Raw genomic sequence first — 14209 nt, 5'->3', positions numbered from 1 at the left:
ATTGCTATTATCCATTACACTATGAATGTTTCTTTCATGCGAGAGTGTCCCTTTTTCGATTTCTATGGAACTGTCGTGTGTCGAAATACTATCAGAATCTTGTCAAGCGAACTTCTGAATGTAAACAAAGAACACCCCATCTGGTGACCCAAGCTTCAAAGCAGTGCTTCACTTCTAGCGCGGAATGGCCCCTCCTCCCTTTCCTACCTCCATGGAGTAAACACGTTCTCCATTACAAATGATGGTTGATGAAGAGGATTCGGGACTAATAGCTGATTGGTTATTGAAAACGAACAACTTAACAATTTTTTGCGAAAAGAAGGAAACAATAGTGCGTTTTTCTTTCGGTGGTAAAGCAGTTGTTTGAAACAGTTGTTCATCCGATGTACATATAACACGTATTTCAGAGTTCAAATATTAAGCAAAGCCTACGATAATGGGAAGTAGTTTTGCATTTATAATTGTAATTGTTATAAGGCCGTTTTTACAACAAACTCCAGTAGTATAATTGAAAACGTTAAGCTCGAAGATTATTCTGCATCGTGGTGCATAAGATGGGCGTTAAAAATATATTTTACTAAATTATATCAGTTAAATGCCATACAATTTATGCAAGTTAGATACTTTGTTGAAAATTAAAATATAAAGCTATAAATCATTAAGACTGTAGGGCTTCTAAATAGTTCAGCTTGTTAAGCGACTGTAGTAATAATTTAAAAAAGAAAATTTAAATCTATATGTCATGTTGAACAGTATTCTGGAAACTAGCTATCCGATGGGCCGTGTGAGCATTAACTTGAAGCCATTACGTCTGTATGGCAACACTTACCAGGCTATCTGGATCATAAATGCCCTGCGTAATGCAGTGTAATGTACAGTGAAAAGAAGGGAAAGAATAAGTGGTAGATGATTCTAACGTCAAAAGGATCAAGTAATTTCCAGGAAATCTGATGCACGTTTGCGAACCCTCAGTATCGCATACGCTTTTCTGAGTTTAAGAAAAGACAGTAAGTGTTTGATGTCGCCTAATTCTCTTATAATTGCAATTATAATCGCGAAGCAATCTTCAGTGGTCCAACGTGTAACTAAAAGTATCAATAATTACTTTCGGTGACTAACATTTGAGCCCGGGCATTCAAAATTCGATACACGATTCGTACCACCTAGGGCAGCTAATTACATAATCGATAGAACGAGAAAAGACATTATCCTGTTGGCGGTCTCAAAATCCAACTGCCGCCCTTTTCTCCGTCATTAATAACAGATAACAAAGGAGCGATAGAATTTGCCTTGTGTCCTAAATCACACCGTCGTCGTTGTGAAATTTTCTTTAAAATCTCGGATATAATGGCACTCCAAGATAAGTTATAAAACTAGTTATTTTTCACGCGGATTCCCAAAACTATGTTTCATTTCAAATTTCTTTTTCCTCCTTTAAACTGACTGGAATGGAAGTAAAAATGTACAAGCATTAAAGCTCGAACTACGAGAAAGGAAATTATGGTGAGTATTAAGAACGGTCGGTGAAAGCTTTTTTTCGCATAAAGCAGCACTCGTATGATTTTCGAGAAGTAATGTCAGAGTCCCACTGTCCGAATCATCCATCAAACTTGACATTTATGTGCATACAATCTTCACATTCTCATGCTGCTTAGAGAACTGATAACCGGTTGATTAATAGCTCAAGAGAGTCTGGATACTGGAACAATGAAATTTATAACAACGCCGAAGAATTTCAGTGAAGTGTTTTGCAATGTAGGTTGTGTTATGAGGTGTAATAAATTGCATCTAATGAATCCAAATATTAGCTAAGGAAGTTAGAAGAGTTTTATTTTATGCGTTGTGAACTGAGAGAAAGTGAGGATAAAAACATTTTCCCCCTGCCAATAAGCGAATATAAAAACCCAATACATACATGACAGAATAACACAGAAACGGTAGAATTCGGCTTTGTTTCTACACATTAAAAAAAAAAAATCATACCCACAACCTCCTGAAAACAATTTTTTTTCTTCCTTCACTTTAGCAAGCATTAAGCAAGTATTTATTTTAATTTATTTTAAAACCAAGGTAATAACAAACAGGCGTTCATTGAACTCAGCAGAACTCTGTTATTAGATACATAAATTTTCTGGCCAATAAGTTTATTTCAGAAATCCAGTCAGTTAATTTCTTTCAGAGAGTCACAATAAACTTTCAAACTTAAGTTCTGCGCTTAGTGAATAACAATGTTATAGAATAATACGTAAATTAAAGCGCAAGATATCTCTAACTTCTAAAATTTCGGCGTAGAAATAGAAGATTATATTTTTCTTCTTTATAACGAAAAGTAGAAGGACTTTCTAATCAAAACTGGCTACTTTGCTGTAGTTCAAATATTTTAAATTTCCAAGTGGGAATTTGCTACTAAATCACCCAAAGCATTATACATCTCTTCGCAGATTTATTGATGAATCTTTTTAAAAGAGAAGTCTGCAACTAGAGGATTAATTTATTTTGCGTACTACAACTTTCTACAAAACTTCGTTTTCTAGAACCTTTAAATATATTTTGAGAAAAACTGAACTTTTCCATCAAAATACACTTGCAAGTTTAATGGCATTTGAAATTCTTTTGCTTTATTTTGAACTTCTTTTCAGATGTCAATAAATTAAGATTCAGTCATTTAAAACTTCTTGATAATGTTGACGTCTAGCAGTTATTATTCGTCTTTTTTAATAACAGTAAAAACTGAAATAAATTTTATTTCGGTGCTACTTGTTTCCTTTATTATGACTCGTAAATTAGTTCTTAGATTAAAAAGTAGGGATTTCATTTTAAATATTTTATTCAATGAAATATAAAGCATGCAATTAAAAGGAAAATGAAATTACTTTTGAAACAGTATGAGATATTCACGTTGTATCAGAGTAGTAGAAGAAGGTAAATAGCACTAAATAAAAACCACAGTTTAAAATAAATAAGTAACATTTTACAAAAAATGAATAAAGAACTGCATCAGCAAATCATTAGGAGAGATTTGTTCTTTGTTGTTCTAACATGGAATGTACTGCTGAGGAAGCAATGCACATTAAAGCATTGAGAACCTTAACGTCTGAAATAATTTATCTTGTCATTTGATTAATGATAGAGCAAAGTTATGATGTGAATGAATACATCATCGTCAGAGTGTTTGTACCAAATTTATTAGCAAGATCTTTAGTGGAATCGAAATGTTTGTCATATGTGTGGGCTTAAGTTCAATTCGAATCTTGCTTCTCAGATTCAGTCCAGCTTAAGCTCGACTCGTGAAATCTAGTGGTCTTGAAATTAAATGAATTTAAGAATATCTCGATTAGTTTACAAGTTATAGGTGGCTTTTAATTTTATTATCGTTTAGCTTTTAATTACAACATAATAAGGCTACTAAAGAGTTCAAATATAAATGACTGATAATTTCATAGGAAAGGACTGTTCAAGATTTTTAATTATTTTTCTTACAGTATTTCAGGTCCATTTTATCGAATAAGTTAAAATATCGATTTTTCTGCCATGCCTGTTCTTCCATCGCATTTTATTTTTTTTTTATACAACAGATTTTTTAACCGAATGAGTAATTAATTTTTTATGAACCACAGTACAAATTAAATTTTTTCTGAAGCAGAAGCCGGTTTCAATGATTAAGTAAAATGCACTTTTTACTAAAATAAATTATACCAATTTATCATTATTTTAACAAAGCAGAAAATACTGGACTATAATTTTAATCTAAGACGAAATTTTAATCATGTTTACAGACTCTTCTACTTAGAGTAAGTGTAAAATTTTTTCTTTGAGAAAACTATTCAATTTGAAGCTGAGAAAAGAAATCATTATTTCCATCAATGGATCAGTTTACGATTAACAAAAAGTTATCAATTTCAGTAAATTAATAGATAAAACTAACTGCATGAAATGATATGTTTCCGATCATGCAAAGTTTTTTAATACATCTGTTTCTAAATTTCAACAAGGAATAATGAGTTCACAAAAATATGTAAAAGTTAAACAGCTGGTAATTTGTGCCAGAGCAAAATAATGACCTCTTTTTTTTTTTCTTTCTTTTTTTTTCTTTCTTTTCTTTTCTGGGGGGGGGGCGTTAAGAGAAGCGGGTTTCTGAGATACTTACTTTTCAAATAATGAATAAAAGTGTTCTACCAAAATTTCATCTAAACAGAAGTCAGAAAACAATGTTTTGCTCGAGGTATGAAGAAACATATAAGAATTTTGCTTCTATAACCTTCTATAACATGCTTTATTTTAAAGCTGAACTGTAATGATGAAAATAATAAAATGCAGATGACCATCAAGCTGTAAGAAATTAGAATTGCAATATGAAAATATTGCTCTTTGTTTCACATAATTTGAAAAGCGTAATTGCTTACAAAGCAGTATTGATATGCATTACCTGCACGTAAGTTAATTTAGTTACCTTAGCGGAAATTTGTCAGAAATTTGAATTTTTGGAGGTGCTGGAGCATTTAAAAGCTGATAAAGAGCAAACTAGTATTCAACGTCTTTCGTACTTTAGTGTCTTCATTTTAGCATTCGTAACCTTGATCCAAGACACTAAAAATATGTTACTTAATCAGGAGTGCTTCGGATCTAGTAATGGTCTTCGATATTGGTATTCTGTCAGGGTCCTGATTCTATTGGGCATAGAACAGGGGAAGACTGAAACGAAGTTGCCATCCATTGACCAGAGAAAACTTTTTTCCCTCATTTTCAGCAATGTCATTCAAGGAATCATTTTCAAGAGAAAATTTCTTCAAGTGATGGGGACCACGATCCGAAATCTCAAGGGAAATGAGCAAAGAGCAAGGCAGGGAGAGGCGAAAAGATTTAAGCAGCACTCGATATAATGGATTACTGAAACCTGTATCACTGTAACCGCTTGGGGTCGATTGCTCATTTCAAATAATTGTCCTAGGGGTTTGAAATACTAGGAAGATAAAGATAAAGAAATTCTTCTTAGAAAAATCGCAAGAACGACGTGCGTTTATGTACATTTTTAAATCCCAGGCCAACTTTGAAATTTAGGAATGACCCCATTTACAGTGTAATTTAGTTAACTCTTATAAAATAAGAGCTAAAAGCTGTTGCACAATAAATAAAGACTTATAAAATTTGGCGACAAATTATGAGTATTAAAAGGTATCACAAAAGTATCCCTTACATAAATTTGAACCTAGCCTGTGAACTGTGAACTGATTAATGAAATAACCAGGGAAGAAATTCGTATTTCCTTTTATCTCAATAAATTAGATTTTAGACTCAGATCAGATTAAAATCACAACTCTTAATCGTAGAAAATTATTAATTTTAGCAACAGAATCAGCGATAACGCTCTTAACTACAATGGAAATGAATTTCGACTTCAACTATTAGTCAGATGCACTTAAAGCGAAATACATTTTGCTTAACAACTGTGGAAATGTTAATATTTTAATTCTTTTCGTGCACTCATATTGTTTGTTTTTTGAATCTTTGATAATAAATCTGTCAGTAAAATCAAATAGTATCTAATATATAAATGGTAATAAACTCACAGGCAAATACATCATACGTTTACAAAGTTTTAAGACTAAATTCATTAAAAATTAAGAAAAAACTGGTTAGCCCTTTTGTATGTTTCTTCTAATGGTATACTTTCTTAAAACATCAGCAGAGTTCCCGGATATCTTAGAATTTGATTTACGGAATATTCTTTAAATCTTTCTTTGCTTTATTGTTAATATCTGAAATGCTCTTAAAATTGTATTATTTAATGTGAGTTTTTGCTTATAGAAGTTAAAGTAATTCACAACTTTCATATTTACAAACAAGAATTAATTAAGAATAAATACATTTTTATTTGCAATAATCTGTTTATGTTGCTACGAAGGAATATTACCATGCAAAGACAATTATTTACTTGTTTGACCATACACTTGCATTTTATTCCCCCCTTCAATCAGTCTATTACTTCTTCATAGAATATAAAATTTACTACATAGTTTTCGAGTTGTAATACTCTATACTAACGAAACTAAATACTCTAATACTGTAAACTCTATACACTTAATACTCTATATCAATCTAGTCTTTATTCGATACTTAATGCTCTATGCCAGGCTTGGCCAAACTTCATGTCAGTAAGAGCCGCACGTTTGAATTCAGGAATGTTCGAGAGCTTCATCTAGATTTTCTAAAAGCCACAAGTTCATATTTACATCATTATAGAAGTAGTGGAGGAGGTTTTAAATAGAAAGAAATCCCTGATAACTTAGTAAAAAGAGTCTAAACTAATTAATTACTTCCGTTTGGACACTGAATAGTTTCAGTTTACCATATTTCATACATATATTTTATATGCATGAGCCGCACAAATTGCCTGCGACAGCCGTATCAGGCTCGGGAGCCGTACTTTGGCCACCCATGCTCTATGTCTATACTAACGAAATATTAACCTAGTCTTTATTCGAGACTTCTAAAATGACTTATGGCTTTCCAGGCGACCTTTTAGCTTACTCTTGCAAATAAAAATCATTTTCTTTCTGGATCAGCATAACGACAGCTTTCTTCAATAGGTCCAATTTGTTTTGGAAAAAATCGAGAATGCAGCAACCAACTTAACTAAATTATGACATACAGAAATTCAAACCTTTATTTTCAGATTTTCTGCTGCAAAATATTTGGCACTATTTTTATTGATGTTTAGCTTATCTTTTGTCATTGAAGCAATATGTGACGGTTTTTCTGCAGCAGCTGCTGAACCTTTTCGATGCTACCATCTGTTACAGAATCTGAAATGTGCCCTTTTCATCATCAATACCGCAATCCGGATATCAAAGAAACTGACTGAACTAACGAAAATAATTAGGTCATTTTTATATCTGATCATGGTGGCATAAAGTTTGTAGTTAAGACTGGATGGCACTGAATCTAGATAATGGTAGATATCGGCTATATAAAATCCAACTGAAAACTCTATTTAAACTTTCTTCCTGAAAACAAATTATATATTTTAGGAAAATCGAATTAAGATATTTGAATAATTATTGCCATCAGTCAACATTTGGCAACATCATTAAGATTGGTTGACAAAGTTATTGCCGAAATTTCGTGAGCGGACTGTGTATTAAGTATCGTTTTCTACTAATGTTATCATACAATAGATCTTTATAGAGCTTAACTATGTTACTTAGTAAATATGGTCATTAATCATTTTAAAAAGGAGCAGCTAAATTTATGTAAGGGCATACAACAAATGTAAGGAAATAATAAACATATCTTTATAATTATTCTTGCAGCAAAAAAATTTCTTAAATTTTTATGAGCAGCAACGAATTGTACAGGTAACTATTGGAGAATTTTAAGAAAAGCTAATTTAGTAGAATGAAAAATTTGCTGAAATTCTTCTCAACTCTGGATTATTAGACTTAGGAGGAATTCGACAGAAACTTCGTTTGAATTGGAACACGGATTAATTCATTCGGAGCATATCAAAACACTGTATCATCATAATTTTCTTTTGTTCTCAGGCGTTTGAATCGTTCTCCTAAGTCAGGAATGGAAGGAAAAGCAGATAAACTTCAAGAAATCCATAACGCTGGCAGTATTACCGAATGAAAAAAAAATTCTGATGAGATCTAATTTCTTGATATATATATATATATATATATATATATACATTTGTAAGATAAGATGGTGTATTTTTAATATAAAATCTATTTAAAGAAGGAATTATTAAATGAAAAAAAAAGTTTCCTTTAAAGAATGTACAACTCTATTCTTGCAAAAGAAATCGTATGGCTTTCTTTAAATTCTGCTGTACTGATTCTTTCCGTTAATTCTGTTAATTTTCTTGAATTTCATCTTGTGATTTGTACTCACCTCCTATGCAAGAATCAATAAAAGAAAAATTAATGTGTATTTCCATTTCCTTTTCCTTCTGTATGTTTTCTAATAAAACGCTTAATTAATCGTAATATTTATGATTATTTTAATTTGCTTTTCTTTTTGAGCAGAGCAATCAGTCTCTAACTTTCGGCTTGAACATTTCAATACTCTTCTGTTAAGCTGTATTCAGTCCGGAAGTGAAGAGGTCACAATTTTATTCTAATCTTTTATAAAATGCAATTTTTCTTTTTCTTGTTTGTGTTCGATTTTGCTATACTCCTCTAATACCAAAAATACAAAAAATGCCTCTTTCTTGGATTCTGATCCTCCCATGAAGAAACGGCGGAATTATGCAATTATTTTCAGAAACTCTTAATTTTTTGTGCCTCACTCGTTATTAGAAGTTAGTCAGTGTAATTTTCATTCTGGGCACACATGTACACACACATGTAAATTTCAACTTGATAAGTAAATATACGCGCCCTTGAATTGTACACTATTAATTTAGCACTAAAGGACCAACAAAAATTTCTAATACAAAATATTTATTCGTTTTAAACTAAGTGATGAATTGAATCTGTACCGAAATGCGAGTAAATTAAAAATAATAATAATAATAATAATAAAATAAATAAAAAGTACAAAAATAAAATCTGAAAGCTTTCAGATTTTACATTACTCCCAAAGCGGCGTTTTCTTAAGGTTTTGTATGCTACCTTTATTTATTAAATATCATGTTCTTCACACTTAAAACATAAAATGCAATTCAATAGCAATATCGCAAAATAATTTTAAAATGAGCATACCTTTAGAATTTTCGATACACGGTCTCGCGCGCTGGAGATAATATTTTTTTCTTTTTCGTACACTGTTGCCATTGCTCGCTTTGAAATCGTTGAGTTTATTAATCAAAAATTAGTTAAAGTGTTACAAAATATGAAATCGGTAATAAAATAAATTTCAAATTCCAAATTTGGGCTTCCAGATGCCTATATTCCGTGGAAGATTACGTTATTCAAAATTTAATAGCTCTAGATACCTTTGTTTTATCACAATGCGAGAAACATATATACATTTATGTTGATTCTTCATTATTTAATTTTTTTAAATATAACTCAGGGCTCTAATATTTGATGGCAACAATTTGAAAAGTGAACCGACATTTATAGTGAACCAACTCAAAATGACAAAAGGAAATTGATAGCCCCTCTGAGCTGAAGCGCTTTGGGTTAAAAAAAATTTGCAATTTACAATGTGAAATTTCCCATAGTTTTAGTTTTAGGGAGGGAGATTTAAAAAATTAATATTTTCTTAGGTTTATTTTTGCAGTGGAGCAAATAATTATAGAAAATTTCATAATTATAACCGTAATAATCGTAATTATAAGGTATATAGTAATTATGATCGGAAAGCATATAGTAGTTATAATCGGAAAGTATATAATAATTATAATTGCATAAAATTGTAGCACTTTCCAAATAACTTTGTATTAAACCAGAAGCTGGGTTATTTTATTTAATTTAATAAATGGCCTATCAAGGAAGCTGAGTATTTGAAACCTGTGGTACATCTTGAAATTTCAGAACGGCCCATGTCGCATCTTTTCTAACTTTCATTTCTGTGCAGGCTGAAGAACGCAGGAAGATGCAAGAAAAGAAAAACTGCAAAGAGAAAAGCAAAAAATAAACAGCTGAAATTCGGAAGAAAGCCAAAAAAGATGGAAGTTACAAAAAATAATATATATATAAAAAAAAAGATAGAAAATCTAACTTAGGCGAAAGAATTACCAGAGAAAAGTGTACTAGGCAAACAAACAAACACGACATAGGGCACTGAAAAGAAGGGGGAAGGAGAGAATCTTTTTTTCCCCTACCCTTTGGCGGAAGAGGATGGGGAAAAAAGGAGTCTGGATGTCTAGTTAAGAATACATTTGGGAGGTATTTTGGCCGCTTCGATTCAGTTGATTGATGACTGCTCAGGACAAAGGCTGGCAATCAATCAAAAGCACTGTCACCAGCTTTCGTGTAGATTGTAGATTTGCTGAATTTGTGGAAGAAAAAAAAACCTAAACGTCATTTCTGAATTCTCTGCAAGCATAAAAATTGCCCTGTGTTTACTCACTGAAGACGAATACTGAAGTGAATTCATGCATAATGACCCATTTTTCTTGATTTGCATATTCTTGTTAATCTACATGGAATAAGAAAACTCCTTAATATAATTACATTAATACATCATTAAGCGCGAGCCAGAGCAAGGTGCTGGGAAGGAGTGCGGTTATCAGGGGCATGCAGTAGACGCTTGCTACGCTTGCTTTTGGTTCAGAACTGTAATATATATGAAACAAAGATAAATGAGGCTGAAGTTTTCCTTCGGGCTGATTTAATTTAGCCCTATTTCTTTATCGTTGTGTTTATTCATCTAATTACTATATCCTTAATCACTAATTAGATCTTAAACGAGCTTCATATGAAGCTGAATACATTTGAAAGAGGCTGCTGCGAATATTTAGAAAAATTATGAAAATACAGGACAGACACAGAATTAAAGGAGTACTCTTAAAAAAACTGGGATTTCCTTGTGCTCATGATGATCAAAATGTTAACATTCGTCTACACTGACTTCGATGTAGACGAATACATAGAAAGGAGACGAAACTAATATATCGATAAGCAGGAAAAATGCTACTATAGAAGGGGTGAAACCCTTCTAATATATTTTTCATTCTTATCAGGATTAATCTTCTCCATGCTTTCAACAAATACTATTGCACTCTCGTCAAATGTTCTAATTTTTGTAGGGGGAGGAGAGAATTTGATCTTTTGGTTTGAATATAGACTTTAGAAATCACTAATGAATTAGGCAACAGTTCTTCTTCAGTGCGAAATGATCTTCAAATTTACTGAGTTAATGGCTTATTAAGATATTCTTAGTCAATAATTAGATCTCAAATTTGAGTTAATTTTAATTGTAAGTACTTATCATTGGCAATCAATAACTCTTAATATGAATTTTTGTCTCATGCGCAAATAAATGAGTAGTTAGTTGAAAAACTCACCTTTTCATTTGTTGGGTTATAATGAATAACTGGAGCTAAAGGTTAAAACCCTCACACCCTACTAGACTAATAGCTAATTTTTGCTACATCTCAGCAACTCACAAATACAGGGCAGGATTTAAAATAACCTATTTATTTTAGTCGAAAATTTAACATAAAGGCACAACTTATGCCATAGATGAATCACTATTTGTGGCTATTCAAATTACGCAATTACAAGCAATTAAAATTCAAATGCAGGTAACGTGGTCTAAAGCGGCATATTTAACAGAATAAGAAATAAGCTAGTTCAGTTATTTTACCGGCTCCTAAATGTGAAACATCATCCAGAGAGAATATCAAAGCCGGAATATCACTTTTAAATCGAACTGGCAAAAACTAACAGCAAATGCAAATGCCAAAAGCTCTCTCCTTCTAAAATTCAAAACTCTCAGCTTAATACAGTCAAAGATAATTTGCATTCGGGTGAAGAATACGGAAGGAAAAAGTTATAGTCAAGATTAAAAACATTATAATTGATTAATTAACATAATAACCTTACGCATTTTAATAATTATTAAAAAACAGATAAATGTAAAATTTTGACATAAGATACTGCTTTCTGATTTTATGGGTTAACTTTTGTGATTTTATGGGTTAACAGTTTACTTTATTCAATTTTATTATTTATTTATATATAATTATTGATTGCCAATTACTTAGAAATGTTCGTTTTTCAGCCAGTTTCTATTACACTGTCATCCACAAAGGTGTCCCATTTCTTAGGACAGATAATATTTGTGTTCTTCCCCGTAATTGATGAAGCAACTTTCAACTAGTTGTACAATGTCCAAACGGTATTCCCAATACTTATCGGTATTCTACTTATAGCAAATTTCTGTAACTAGCCATACAAATGGATTCTGCTTGAATTGGATGGATTGGTTCTATTGACACCCCCCATTGCTCTTTTCATGTGGGGGAGAATTTACGAATTACTTCATTCCTCCATGTGCGCTTATTGTGTTGTGTTGTTGTGACTTATCTCACTTGTCTGACAGTAACATCAGAACAAGCCCACGAAATTCATCGTGGCAACAAGAGCAAGATTGCCGTTGTCATTGGCAAAAGCCTTAAGCATCATACAGGTGACAGTACGACTTCGCTTAGTTCAATCCCCAATTTTGCTGGAGAGCATCCTTTGGGACGGGTACAAGGGTCTTCCACTTCTCTTTCGCTACCAGCAACCTCTCGACAGGGCTTTCAAATCGCCATATATTTTGAGTGCCCCCTATGCAGCGACGACATTAAACATTTGCAAACATCCATGATCTCTGGGATTTGAACCCGGGCTGTTTGGCACTGTAGTAGGTTTCCCTAACCACTATACCATCTGGGGAGACCGTGTGTGTCTTCACGACATAAGTGGTTAACCCTTCCAGCTAGTAGTTAGAAGATCTGTAGTTCGAATTTCGGCAACGAAAAGGCTGATTTGTCTAGTTTCATGGCTCTGGAAAACCTAACACTCTGATCTAGATTATTATGACAAGGATTGCGCTGTAACATTGACATGTATTTTTAATTGCTTATTTTGCTGTTAACAAACATACTTTAGTGAACAAATGCCGAAGTTTTAGCGGTTAAAAGATCTATTAGCTGGAAAGAATGCCATAAATTCAATTATAGATTCAAAGTTAGGAAAGAAATACAGTGTGAGAAACTCTTTGATATATATAGCATGGGATTATCTTTTATTACCTTATCTCCTCTTTCTTTTACCTCGGATGACATTAATCAGCTGTTTTATATATATATACTACATAGTACATGTACACTTCACAAGTGAATATTAGGCTTTAAAATGTCCCAAAGATTTACCTTAAATAGTTTAGACAATCATTTTTCCTTCTATAATTTCCCGCCTGAACATAGAAAATTTGATTATCCTTCATTATATCCCTAAAATTAGATTTACAGAACTTCCGAGGAACGTTTTCTCTTTAGGGAGGAAAATTAATCTACTAAAAAGGTCTTCTGTTTAGTTTAGTTATTAATATGTATAATTAAATCTTTAACATCTGGGTTTCAGTTTTAAACTTAGATCGCCCAAATCCGGATAAAGCACTAATTTCTTTTCTTCTTCTTTTTTTCCCCTTTTCTTCTCTCCCCAACCAGATTACCGTATGGTCATAGATCACAAATTTCAAAGCGAAAATTCGTGTTGATTTGTTGAAAAGGATTAATGTACTTCCTAATATTTGGTAACGAATAAGTTGATGCTGCCGTACTGCATGAATTCAAATATTGTTTAAAAGAGACATTTTTTAATAAGACTTCATTTCAATAAATATGCAGATTTACTTGTTCTTTATAATAGAAAGTAGCCCGAAATTGGTTATAGCAACTTTAAGAAGCAAATTCTAATCTAACCTTTAGCTTTCATCTAAATTCTTTTTGATGATCTTTGGAACACTGATGTTTTAAAAGAATGTATGTCCATTGTCTTTAGTAACGTAAGATACAAGTAATTTGGCTTTTTCAGGTGACTTTGCCTTGATTAGATAAAAGTTGTCTTCGCATGTGAAAGAAACAGGAAACCAGAACGGTTTATATATTTCAGGATCTAATACTGTTAACATTTATAAACCAACTTAGCCTCAAATTTCTGGAAAGGAACACACATTTTTAACATAAACATTTTACCTAATTGGGCCAATAGTACTCAAGCGGCCGAGCAATTTCAAATTTCGGTATTTTAATAAATTAGTTTCACTTACTTAACAATAATTTACAGATCATCAAAACAATTATAATAATAACAATGCATGAAAAAAATTGTTCGATAAAAGGGCTAAATGTGTGAGATTCTTTTATTTTGGTACGCTTGTGAGAAAGAGTGTGTGGGGAATTTTCTTTTGGTATTTAATTATATTATTTGATACTGTAAAAAGATTAGTAAACTTTAAAATAACTCATGAATTTTAAGTATTTTCACTCTCAAAGTACATTTCACCTTTCTTATCTTAGAAAACCCCCCTAAGCTCCGATAAAGTACAATCATTAAATTCTCTATGAATTATTTCTGTCGATCTCCACATGTCTTAAGATGGCCATAAATTTTTCAGAAAATAAGTTTGCTGTTTCGCTTATTTATATTTCATAATACCTAGAAGCGGAGAAAAATTGAATTAATGTTGCGAAATTTGTTTCTTTTTTTTTTTTTTTTTTTTTTTTGCTTAGAGATGCAATTTTGTAGTTGTTTTTTTCCACAGC

The 14209-nt window shown here is 31.9% G+C and overlaps 1 long non-coding RNA gene across 8 annotated transcripts in view; it reads left to right on the top strand.

Annotated features, from left to right (window-relative positions):
* LOC118197458 (uncharacterized) overlaps positions 1–14209 on the top strand; it is a 471813-nt gene that overhangs the window by 296436 nt on the left and 161168 nt on the right. The window lies entirely within an intron of this gene.

The sequence above is a fragment of the Stegodyphus dumicola genome, chromosome X1, assembly GCF_044657685.1.
Source record: "Stegodyphus dumicola isolate Sdum_Otavi_A_Nest chromosome X1, ASM4465768v1".
NCBI lineage: Eukaryota > Metazoa > Arthropoda > Arachnida > Araneae > Eresidae > Stegodyphus > Stegodyphus dumicola.
This window is presented reverse-complemented; position numbering and strand designations above follow the sequence as displayed.